We start from the raw sequence: 13,094 nt of genomic DNA on the forward strand, positions 1-13,094 counted from the left end.
TGCCTGAAAGTAATATTACCAATACCAAAGTTTGGCTCAATTCGGTTATTCCCTCCTAGAGTTATCATGCCCACAATCTTGGCCAAAAATTTTGAACCTTTGTGGGGGAGGTACCGGAAGGAGTGGACCGATATGGTCTATCTTCGAATTTAAACTAAGTTTGGACAAAATATTGAAAGACCCAAAATTTTAACCAAATATGTTGATCCGTTCGAGAGTTATCGTGCACTCCAACTACGTGCTGATTTCTAAGGATATATGGACTTGCTCCTGAAAAAAATTATATCGTCGTAATGGGGGTAGTGAATACAAGTGGCTGTAACAAAAATCAAAGCGATTCGAGAGCATGCTTTAAACTGCACTTAAGCAACATTTTGTGTGGGAGGTATCCGAAGGAGTGAACTAATAGGGTCCATATTGGAACCTCATCTATGTCTGGCAGAAATGTCACGATGTGCAAAGTATGGTCTAATTCGGTTACTCCCTTCAAGAGTTATCGTCTGTCTGTCTGGCTGGTGCGCACGATAACTCTCGAATGGGTCAACCGATTCGGTCCAAAATTTGGCTTTCGTAATATTTTACCCAAACTTAGTTTAAGTTCGAAAATGGGTTATATCAAGTTCAAAGATGGATTATATCGGTCCACTCCTTCCGGTACCTCCCCCACAAAAGTTCGAAAATGTTCGGAAAATGTGTGCGTACGATAACTCTTGAAGGGAGTAACCGATTTGGTCCATACTTAGCACATTGTGAAATTTCTACCAGACTTAGATGAGGTTCCAATATGGACTCAAGCGGTAAACTCCTTCAAGTACCTCCCACACAAAATTTCGGAAAAGTTTAGTTTGGGACCTGCTCTCGAATCGCCTTGGTTTTTGTTGTAGCATCTTGTATTCACTGTCCCCTATACGAAAGTACAAGTTTCTTCAGGGGCAAGTCCATACTTCCTGAAAAAATAGCCTGAAAGTTGAAAAACAAACCCTATGACACCATGTTTATGGGTGGAAACGCAAGATAATTCTCGAACGGAAATGCCGATTCCGGCCAAAATTTGGCCTTCGTAATATTGTTTCCAAACTTACTTTAAGTTCGTAGATAAGCCATATCGGTCCACTCCTTCAGGTACCTACCCCACAAAAGTTCAAAAATATTCGGAAAAATTGTGCGCACGATAACTCTTGATGGGAGTGACCGATTTGGTCCATACTTTACACATTCTCATAATATCTACCAGATATAGATCAGGTTCGAATATGGACTATATTTGTCCACTCCATCCCGTACCTCCCACACAAAATTTTGTATAAGTTCACATTAAGACCTGCTATTGAATCACTTTGATTTTTGTTGAAGCAACTTACATTCGCTGCCTCAATTACGATGGTAAAAGTTGTTTCAGGGGCAAGTCCATGCTTCTTGAGAAAACAGCCCGAAGGGTGTAAAAACCACCTATGGCACCCCCATGGTCCATTCCTTTAAGTACCTTTTCCGCAACAATTTTTGAACTTTAATCCTAATCAAAATTTTTGTCGGTTCATACGTCCAAAATTTTGAAACCCCTAAATACATAATTTTTTTGTGAAAAAAGTGTTTCAATTTGCACAGGCTGAGGGTATATCTCTGCCGGCAAAGCCGACTGATACTTTTTCACTTGTTGTTGGGTATATCTCTGTCGGCAAAGCATGTATCTAAGAAAAAATCATCTGGGTCTTGTTTAATTGTTCTCTAAATCGGTTATATTTCAATTGTTGTTCTACCAATGCTGTCCTCCGAAACTAGAGAGTACTACCTAGTTGTATACATTATATGCAATTTCTCATTAAAACATTTCTTGCTCTGTTCGGCTTATAGACTCAGTTTTAGGCAGTTCAAGTTTGTGTCCAAATAATTTTCAATTGAAATTAAATCTGACTGGAACTCACACTTTTTTCTTTGATTTTATTTTTATTATCTTTGCTTCAATATTGTTCTAATAAAAATTCACCACTGTTCTGATAATCTGGAGAACATAAACATTGTTTTACAATCGTTTATAAGACAATAACTGTTAATGGTGTATAAGATAAATAACTGTTAATCCACCGAATAATTGTTTATCCTTGATAAAAAGATGAAATATTGTTGAACATGTAATTCTATTTTAACGAGAAATCGAAAAAGACATTCCTTCCCTTGGTTGGTGTATTACCAGTAACTCATTACTTTGTTTCTTAAATCCAGATATTATCTACAAATATTGTTTAGATAAATTAGAAAGATATGTGTTTATGTATGCCGCCATGTTGTAGGTAACTGACAACTTCTACATTAGACTCTCAATTGAGTCATCTGCTGCACCTAAAAAATCATTCTTTGAGACAAACTTTAAGTGACAAGCAAAAATATTTGTAAAAAAATCATTCTCCAAATAATTGAAGTTTGTTATGGTTGAACTTCAACTTCAGAAAGAACCATTCACATTTGGGGGCACCTTTTCATCTAATGATATAGCCTTGATATAAGTATGTAGTTATGTGTTCTTGAAATTTTGTTCTTAACTTAAAAAATACTGTCCCAGTAAATATGGCGTTGATTTACTAGAAATATTTTTTCCAGCGAAATGCTTGCAACATTTCTTGTGTATTTCAATCATGTTAAAATTCTCTACAAGTGGTGTTGTTGTAACGACATATGATATGTTTGTAAGTTTATTTTCCTGCTTAATCTGGCTCAGGGTCCATCAAGTTTTAGGAACGAGGCTGCTTCGATGGGTTGTAACCACAAAGCTGCTAAAGTTAATTTAGTAGGTTTCGCAGGACAGTTAAAACGTGAAGTGTCTCGTCCGAGCCTGAACCGCATGCTGGACAGATGTTTTGCACGGGTAAATGCACAAAACGACCACGATAACACGACAAAATCGATTTCTGTGCGACATTTTTGCAGAACATTTCGAAGCTGAAAACGCCACCTTATGGTACTTTTAGCGCGCGCCTCAAAATAAAGGACGAAAAGGACATTGAAGGAAGCAAGTTAGAAGGTCGAAGTGCTCTACGAAAATAATCCTCATTTGATTTGACTGAAGACATGTCGTCTGATAAATAAGCTAAAACAACAGTTAACAAAGATAGAACGCTAATTTCAGATGCCTTATACGGTCTTCAGCAGAAACTTCATCACGCCATAACTCGGAAGTTCGACTCACGGCGGATCTGTCCTTCGGGATTCTTAATATACTCACCCAGGGCTTTCATCCCCAAAAGGAATTATCTCTGCCCCAAAATTTGTGTTCACAGTGTAATCAGTCCTTGAACTTTAAAAAAATTAATAGACAATAAGTTGCATTTGATCTAAATATTTGGTTTTACTGTTTTTATACCCTCCACCATAGTATGGAGGGTATATTAAGTTTGTTTTTTCGTTTGTAACGCATTGAAATAATCATTTGCGACCCTATAAAGTATATATATTCTTAATCAGCGTAAAATTCTGAGTCGATCTCTGCATGTCCGTCTGGTAATCACTCTAGCATCCCCAAATTGGAGATAGGACGCTGAAATTTTGGGAAGATGCGTCCTTTGTTTGCTGGCAGGTCAAGTTTGATGATGGACTATATCGGTCCACGTTTTGGTATAGCACCTATATAACGGTAACGCCCGATTTCAGGTATTTTGACGTTTTTAGTCACATTTTCAAACCGAATTTGCTATAATTTGACATTTAAGGTTCCTAGTTATCAATAAATTTATATTCCAAAGGATATTGGCATATGTCCATGTTTTGGTATAGTCCCCATATAACAGTACCTCCCGATTTTCGGTATTATGCGAATTTTAGATACAATTTTTAACCGTACTAACTGCAATTTGACATTTGAGGTTCTCAGTGGTCATGAAACATCTCCACCAAACGTCGTCAACATAGGTCCATGTTTTGGTATAGCCCCAATATAACGGTAACTCCCGATTTTCGGTATTTTAAGAATTTTAGGCACAATTTGTAACCGAACTATCTGCAATTTGCCATTTGAGGTTCTCAGTGGTCATGAACTATCTCTACCAAGTTCAAATTATCGATATTTTCTTCCATAATAAAAACATTTTTTCAAACAAGAAACTATTTCTTCAATTTGCAATAAAAACATCATTAGTTTCAAGCAATATCAAAAGTTCTTTTCTGACTTCCTTTTTTATTTTTCTATTTTCAGTCTATTCACGAAAACACTTCACACAGCAGTTTCCGTGCAACACTTCATTGAAAAGTGGAAAAAACTTCATACTAAGGTAAGCGAAATTTCTTTATTTTTTTCTTGTATTATATCCTCTTATCGGTTTAACCTCTTACCCATTAATAAGTGTATTGAAAACACTTTTCTATGTATTCACATACTTATACATACAACGGGGGAAATATCTATGTGAGAATTTATAAGTTGGAAAAGGTTCCACGTAGTCGGAGGTGTTTTGTTACGGGTGCAAACACTTTCGCAGTTTTTAACAAACAGGACGTATAAGGATTGCGATGCGTCAGCGTAAACTTGTAAGAAAATGCATAGTACATGAAGATTACAACAACGATTAAGGTAAAAATCTGCGGGACAGAGTTCAATTATAAAAGGAACACATATTATACCATAAAGTGTAAAGAATGAATGAAAAAGTAATTTCTTTAGTTTTCTAAACTTACTGAGAAGGGACAGCATCAAATTAATACTTCCTTTATACTTACAAACATTCAACATTTTCTGTTCTTATGGCCTCTACAATCCTCTTGCACTGTTTAATTAAACAACGGTCGCATTTGCATAAAATTCTTCACAATATAATTGGCTGATTTTTAAAATGAAATTAATCCCATTCTTTTGTCCAAACTTGACATCTTAACTGTTCACTCACAAAGAGTTGAATGAGCTTATATGTATGCGTGTTCTCACCTCTAACCTTTCTATAATCCTTCATCTTGTTACAGATGCATTATCATAAGAAAAGGGTACTTATTCTCAAACCTAACTACGGTTATCTCATGTAGGGCATTGGAAGAAAAAAATAAACTTTCTTTCGAAGAACAAAGGCAACTTTTTCTTCCCTCAACAAAAACTGTCTAACAGATTGTAAACAGAAAAAGCAGACCCAGATTTGATGGAGATTTTGAAATGGATCTATTCACACACGCACATGCATGAATGAGAACATATACACGCACGTACGAAAAAAAGGCGACCAAAATCTTTTGAATTTTAAATCCTAGGGAGAAAGCAATGCTAATGTGAGCAGCCATTAGGAGGTTATTGATCCTTTTCCTTTTTTTCTAAGTAATAAATGTGATCTAATACTGACTGGTATCTGAATGACAATCGTGAATATTTTATTGCAATCTTCCCATCCCATACCCATTCTAGAGTTGGGTAATCTAGTTCCTAGTTCCTTGTACTAGTTCCAAAACGTATGAGTAACATCATGAAATATAACGTGTGTTGTTAAGTATACGCAGTTTGTTCAAAGAAAAAATATGGGCCATTGGAACTGCGAAGTGAACTACATAGTTCCATATAGTTCCTTTGGCACAACTCTAAGCCATTCCATAAATGCTATTACTGCTCACTAGGGTTATGACTTTTTGACATTTTTCCTCAAAAATGATTTCCTGTAGCAGGGATGAATGAACTTTTGCCTATTAATCACTATGCTATCGTTTATTCCATTGAAATATAAAACAAGTGACCAAAGGACGGGACCGACCATGTGATACCCTACACCACAACCCCTGTGCATAAGCTTTTCACTGGTAAACATTTCTTTTAGGGAATATAAACCGACTACCACCAAAAATAATATGCCTCTTTGTCTCCGGGACCCCCATAAGCAACCAAAATTTCGTGACTATTGGATGCATTACCGACATTGTGGTATCTCCCTTGTTTGACCACCTTCGCCAACCTGCTTTACACCAATGTAAAGGTAATATTTTCTTCTTCCATTGACAGGCTTTGTCGTTGGAATACCCCTACTAGAAGCCAATATATTCACAAAGAATAAAACTTTGAATTTGTCTCCAAATGAGTTTTTCCCCATTCCGACCCCTTAATATTATCCGGCTATCACCAAAATCAATAGGCTTCTTCCTATGCGGGACCCACATCAACTCCCAAAAAATTCGTGACGATCCGATTAAAATTGCGACCTGTAGCGTGATTACAAACAAATCGGAAAATGGGATGCATTAGCGACTATTGCGATATCTCTGTTGTTTGAGCAGCTACGACAACCTACTTTACATCGTTGTAAAGGTGATATTTTCTACTTTCCTTTCCAGGTTTTGCTTTTGATATACCTCTTAAAGAAACAGAGATATTGGCTTTGAAATAAAACGTAGACCTTTCTTCCAAACAAGTTTTTGCCCATTCCGACCCTTGAATATTATCCGACCATCATTAAAATCAGTAGGCTTCTTCCTCTGTGGGACCCCCATTAACCCCTAAACTTTCGTGACGATCCGATAAAAATTGCGACCTGTGGCGTGATTACAAAAAAATCGGAAATGGGATGCATTATCGACTATTGCCATATCTCTGCTATTTGACCACCTATGACAACCTGCTTTACACCGTTGTAAAGGTGATATTTTCTACTTTCCTTTCCAGGCTTTGCTTTTGATATACCTCTTAAAGAAACAGAGATATTGGCTTTGAAATGAAATGATGACTTCTCTCCAAATAAGTGTTTGCCCATTCCGACCCCTAAATATTATCCGGCCATCATCAAAATCAATATGCTTCTTCATCTGTGAGACCCCCATTAACCCTGAAATTTTCGTGACGATCCGATCAATATTGCGACCTGTAGCGTGATTTCCAAAAAAATAGAAAAATGGGATGTATTACCGACTATTGCGTTATTTGGTTACCTACGCCGACCTAGTTTGCATCATTGTAAAGACGGGATCTTCTACTTTCATAGTCAGGCTTTGCTGTTGGAAAATTTTCAACCAAAGCTGTGATATTTGTCAATATAATTAAAATCGCAAAAATGAAAATTGGATTTTATTTGCTACTATTGTGATATCTTCGTTGTTTGATCACCTACGAGCACCTACTTTACATCATTAGAAAGGGGATATTTTCTGCTTTCATTGTCAGGTTTTGCTTTTGGTATACCCCATATAGGAGCTGAGATATTGGCGTTGGAAAAAACGTTGTCTTTTTATCCACCTAAGTTTTTTGCCCTTTCCGACCCCTAAATATTATCCGACCATCACAAAAATCAATAGGCTTCTTTCCCTCCGGGACCCCCATCAACATCCAAAATTTCGTGACGATCCGATCAAAATTGCGGCCTGTAGCGTGATTACAAGGTTTAGATGGACAGACGGACGGACGGACTGACGGACGGACACACATAGCCAGATCGACTCAGCTTGTCGAGACATTCATTTTGGTATATATAAGTATGGGTCTACGACCATTATTTCGATGCGTTACAAACTTTTTGGTCAAAACCAACTTATAATACCCTCCCCACATAGTGGTGTAGGGTATAAAAAGTTCACGCACAAATCGGTTTTAAAAAAATAATTTTTTGAAAAAATATATGAAATGAAAATTTTTTTTTTCAAAAAATTATTTTTTGTTGCACGAATGAATAAATATGTATAAGCCTACTAATAACTATAATAACGTTTATTTCATTCAAATATTAAAAAAGTCGCGAAAAAAGTCACTTTGAAAAAATTTTAAATTTTTTGTTTTTTGTTAAAAAATTATATTTTTGAATAAAAGCGTTTACGATATTTTTACGATTCTCAGAATTGAAGAAAAATGGTGAGAAATAAATTGTATGTCATTTTAATTATCTCATGTGGCTCTAAAGTTTATTTTTAATTATATATCTGTTTCAGTGACTTCAAAAAATGCCCATAATTTTGATAAATTCAAATTTTAAAATCATTTTGTGCGTGAGGTTTTTTCACCGAATCACCTTATAATTAAGATTTTATGTAATCTTATGGTAAAACTCATCACGCTATGATACAGGGATATGAGGTTGCAAAAAAGTCATAACCCTATTGCTCACCCTAGCTATCGTATTTTATCTCGTTAATCGTTTGATGACAATTTCATTCAAATGAGCGCGTCGGACCCCTTTTGAATTTTATGTCTTGTGAAAAAGGCGAACACCGCAATAAATTCAAATTAAATTTGTTGTCATTGATTTCCCATGGCAATCAATTGGATGACGGGTAACACATTTTCTTTTGATTGCGTTTGGTTTGTTTGGGGGTAACTTCCATGAACATTAATGTCTTTATTTGCCCTCAAATTTGCTATTTTGTTTAAATTTGAAAACAATAATTACATTACCTTTTCCGTGCTAAAAAGATGATTGGGGTTTGGATTTTTTTTTTAATTCTGTGGAAATTAAATATAACTCTCTAGAGAGTAAACAAATTGTTAACTCCTTGGGGAGCAAATCAAAGGGACCTTTAAATATCAATGGTTTATATGAGATTTTTTAAGAACTTTTTTGAGATTTCCAACGTCGTGGCGATGTTATTAACAATTGTTTTCATTTTGGAAATGATCAGTATAGCTTCAAATTTTTCCCTCGAATATTCATTATAAGTAAACTCTTAATGTAATGCAAATATGATTGCTTACATCTGGAGTATTCATCTGATGGTTTAACTTCATATTAATATCTATTACAACAGAATAGTTCTGAGTATCACGTTAGTCCAGGGCAGGGTAAATCCTCCAAAAAACGCTATTGTGAAGTGGCGAAAAAAAAGGGGCGAAGGAAACAACAACGACCCACGGAAATCAGCACCTGGAATATTTACAGAAAATTTGTAGTTTACGCTCTGGTCGATGATCATGAAAGTGCAATAGCGATATTAGCGAAGTGTAACACCTAAAACTGGTATACTGAACTATTGCTGTCATCAGACTCAAAATAAGTATGCCTGTGAGTTTATAGGCTGCAGGAAGCTAAGACATTTCGAGATAGAGAGAAGATCTCCGAAATGGGTATTCTCTAGATTACAGACCTCTGAATAGGGACTTCGATAGATAGAATGGTTTTTCTATTGATAGCAGATCCCCGAAAGGGATCCTTTATATATAGAAGACCTTCGAAATAGGACTTCTGTTGATGAAAGCCGTCCTGGATGGGCCTTCTATAGCTGGGGTGTCTTCTATGGATAGAAGATCCCTGAAAATAATCGTCTACAGATATAAACACCTCCCAAAAGGTTATTCTATAGACAGACGGGCTCCCTAAGAGGCCTTTCATACATATAAGGCCTCCGAAAGCGGTATACAAGATCTCCGAAAGGGACCTTCAATAGATTGAAGATATATAAAGGGTCTTCAATAGATAGAAGATCTCCTAAAGGCATATTTTAAAGATAGATGACCTCCAAGGGATCTTATATATATATCTCCGAAATAGACTTTCTATAAATTGAATATGAGGTGCCTTCTATAGACAGAAGACTTCCGAAAAAAGATTTTCTATAGAGAGAAGATCTCCGCAAGGAACCAAGGGAAAATAGAAGACTTCAGAAAGAGGTCTTCTGTAGATGGAAGATTTCTTAAAGGTTATTCCATATCATCTATATACCTCCGAAAGAGGTATTCTATAGATTGAAGATCTATTAATGTCGTCTTCTATAGATAGAAGACCTTCGAAAGGGATCTTCCATTGATATAAGATCTCCGAAAAGGACCTTCCATTGATTGAAAATCTATAAGGGATCTTTTGTAGATATAAGGTCTCCAAAAACTGTTTTCTATAGAAAGAAGTCCTCCGAAAGAGGTCTTCTATAAATGGAGGATCTTCTAAATGGGTTTCCTATAGATAAAAGATATTCGAAATGTACTTTATGTAGATATAATACTTCGAAAAGGGATCTTCTGTAGATAGAAGACTTTTTAAAAGCGTCTTCTATAGATAGAAGGTCTTTGAAAGGAGTCTTTTATAGACAGAATAACTCCTAAAAGGATCTTCTATAGATAAATCACTTCCGAAAGGGATATATAAGGGGTCTTCTATAGATAAAAGACCTCCGAAAAGGGGTTTCTATAGATAGAAGACTTACGAAAAGGGTTTTCTATTGATAGAAGTCCTCCGAAATGGATCTTTTACAGATAGAAGACTTCCGAAAGAGGTCTTTTGTAGATGGAAGATCTCTTAAAGGATATTCCCATAGGTAAAAGCGATCTTCTATAGATATAAGATCTCAGAAAGATATATTCTATATATGGAAGATCTCTCAAAGTCGTCTTCTATAGACCTCCGAAAGGGATCTTCCATTGATATAAGATCTCCGAAGCGGACCTTCTATAGATTGAAGATCTGTGAGGGGTCTTCCATAGACAGAAGAAAGGGATACTATATAAGTTCCTGGCCTAAGCAACGCTATGTGTTGCCAGGCGCCATTGGAAAGTTTGACATTTTTGTTCTTGATGGATACAGCACAACGTGACAATCGCTCAAATGAAGTTTATATCATTTGGTGAAAAGAAATGTCGAAAACAACGATTCCTTCTATAGATGGAAGATATCCTAAGTACGTGTTTTATTGATAGAAGACCACCGAAAGGGATCTTCCGTAGATATAAGATCTCCGAAAGGGACAATCTATAGATTGAATACCTCCGACAGTTGTCTTCTTTAGATGGAAGATCTATAAGGGATCTTCCGTAGATATAAGATCTCCGAAAAGGCTTTTCTATAGATAGAGGATCTCCGAAAGAGGTCTTCCATAAATGAAAGATCTTCTAAAGGGTTTCCTGCTCGGAAAGGCTATGGGAGATGTTGAAATCAGTCGAGTGAAGTGAAACACCTTTTTCCCATAAAACCTATGCATTTATGGGGTTCTACAGAATTTTGGGCGTATAAAACTTGCCGGCAAAGATATGGATTAGAATATAATCTCAAAAGTTTTGCTAGGGAGATACTTAAGTAATGGTCCGCAATAGTCCATTTTGGAGTCATTCCTCCCGATTGGACCATTATATGATGAAACATGGACTTGCCCACGGAAGACATCATAATGACACACATTGCACAAAAGAGCGCATATTAGTCGCTATTGATTTCATGACTAGAATTTCTTCAAAAACGTTGAAATAGTCGATAAATAATCTACCAAAGTGGCTTTACCTAAAAATACAAAAATAAAACTTTTAAAATATTTTTTGTCGCGATATCGAAAGGTTCTCCTAACTGGCAGATCTACAATTCCTCTTCTTCTCGGCGTGTATGTCAGAAGTGGATGTCTGAAAACCTTGTGATATACTTAGTAAAACCACAGCAAGCTACCGTCGTCTATCCTATGTGTAATGTTTTTTGAAAAAAAAGAAGAAAATTTCATATTGTTTGTTGCCCGGAGTTTCGGGCCGGAAAAACTATAATTTATGACTCACTATTAAGCAATTGTTTATATTTATTCAATTTAAACTTAGTCGTTTATATGTTTTCATTGTTGCTATTCCCCTTACTACAAGGACCCTTGATGTCTTAACTCGTTGTGATGATGGAGATGATGGTGATTTATGCGAAGTAATCAAGAAATGCATTGCATTGTTTAGTGCATGACCAACATTTTATTTGGCAAATGAATAGAGAATAGAGTTATTAAAATTAAGAGAGTTCAGGAGGGGGTTGCCAATTCGTGCTGACATTGTCAGCTTCCCGTTGCTTTTCTTTGTTTTATATTATTTTTGTGGTAACCCATCTCAATTAACTTGTATTTTGTTTACTATCTCAGGGATGTCCATTCGTTATATCGAATTCAGTATTCCCTCAATTGAGCGATTTTTAAAACATTTTCTATGCACCTTCCTTACACCACCCAGATTGTTCTGTTTTGCCGTACCAGCAAAGAAGTCCCGCTGACAGGGGTTCTATTAAAATAGTTGACTGGTGGCCATCTTCATCATCATCCCTTTGGAATATGTAAATTTGCGATGATTTTTTGGAATAGTTTTGGTCTCTGCGGTCTCGTATTCCGTTTGTGTTCTGTTTTAAATTTGTATGAATAGTTTTCTATTTTTCATTGATGGCCTTAGATATCAAATCAATAAAGAGAAAGGAAGGAGATGGCAATGACTGCTGCTGGTTGGTTGATAGTTTTTGATGGCCCTACCATTCTACTGCTGCTTATTATTCAGATTGTTGGTCAAACTGTTTTGACGTTTTTTTGTTTTTCATTTCTGCTTCCTACATTCCGCACAATGTTTGAATTTTAATTTAATGTTTTTGTTGTTGCCGTTGCTATTTTAAAAATCTCTGCCTTTTCCATGTTGCAGCTAAATTAAATTTGGTCATGTTTTCCGATGCTGGCTGGACTAAAATCCGCCATCGTACATGTCATGCTGGCATCCTGTATATAGCCAGCCCCCGTTTATTGAGGTAGTAGATCAATGGGGCTTTGTGTTCCCATGCCAATATTCGAAGTGATTTTCAGCAACAATGTGAAAACAACGAATAAAGTTTGAAATCCATTGAATTTGAATATCCATTCACTGACTGACAAAAATTTTAATTAAAATAGAAATGTTAATGGTAATTTCATCAAATGTTGCTGCTAATTTGCAAATTAATTTTAAAAGTTTAACAGTACTTAGCGTTTATCTGGCCCTTGCTCCTTGGCAATAATTGCCAAATAACTCCACGTCACTATGGACTGTTTGTACAATGACATAATTTCTGTCATTAGCATGTTGTTGTAATCTTTTTAGTTGCTTTTGCAATTTTTAGGTATTCGTGTAATCTCCTCGACTCCCAGCCACCATTACATTTATGATTTGTGTTTCACTTTCCATATTTGTGATCTAAAACATCATCCGGCAAAAAGGGGCACACGTGCCCTTGATGAGAATAACAACAGAACAACCACCACTCAGTCTAGAGCTGGCAAACTATCGATTTCGGCCCATTCGATTTTTTCGATATTTCCGTTTCAAAATATCGATAAAATCGATACTATCGTAGATTTCCTATTCCTATTTATTTAGAATCCAAAATTGCCGACATACATATGTGTTTTGTTTACATTTCGCATGTCAGTGAAATACAAGGCGAATTAGAAAAGTTTGTGGCCTAAGCAACACGCAG

Source organism: Musca autumnalis, unplaced genomic scaffold (genome assembly GCF_047663935.1).
Source record: "Musca autumnalis isolate F117 unplaced genomic scaffold, ASM4766393v1 scaffold_2, whole genome shotgun sequence".
Classification (NCBI taxonomy): Eukaryota; Metazoa; Arthropoda; class Insecta; order Diptera; family Muscidae; genus Musca; species Musca autumnalis.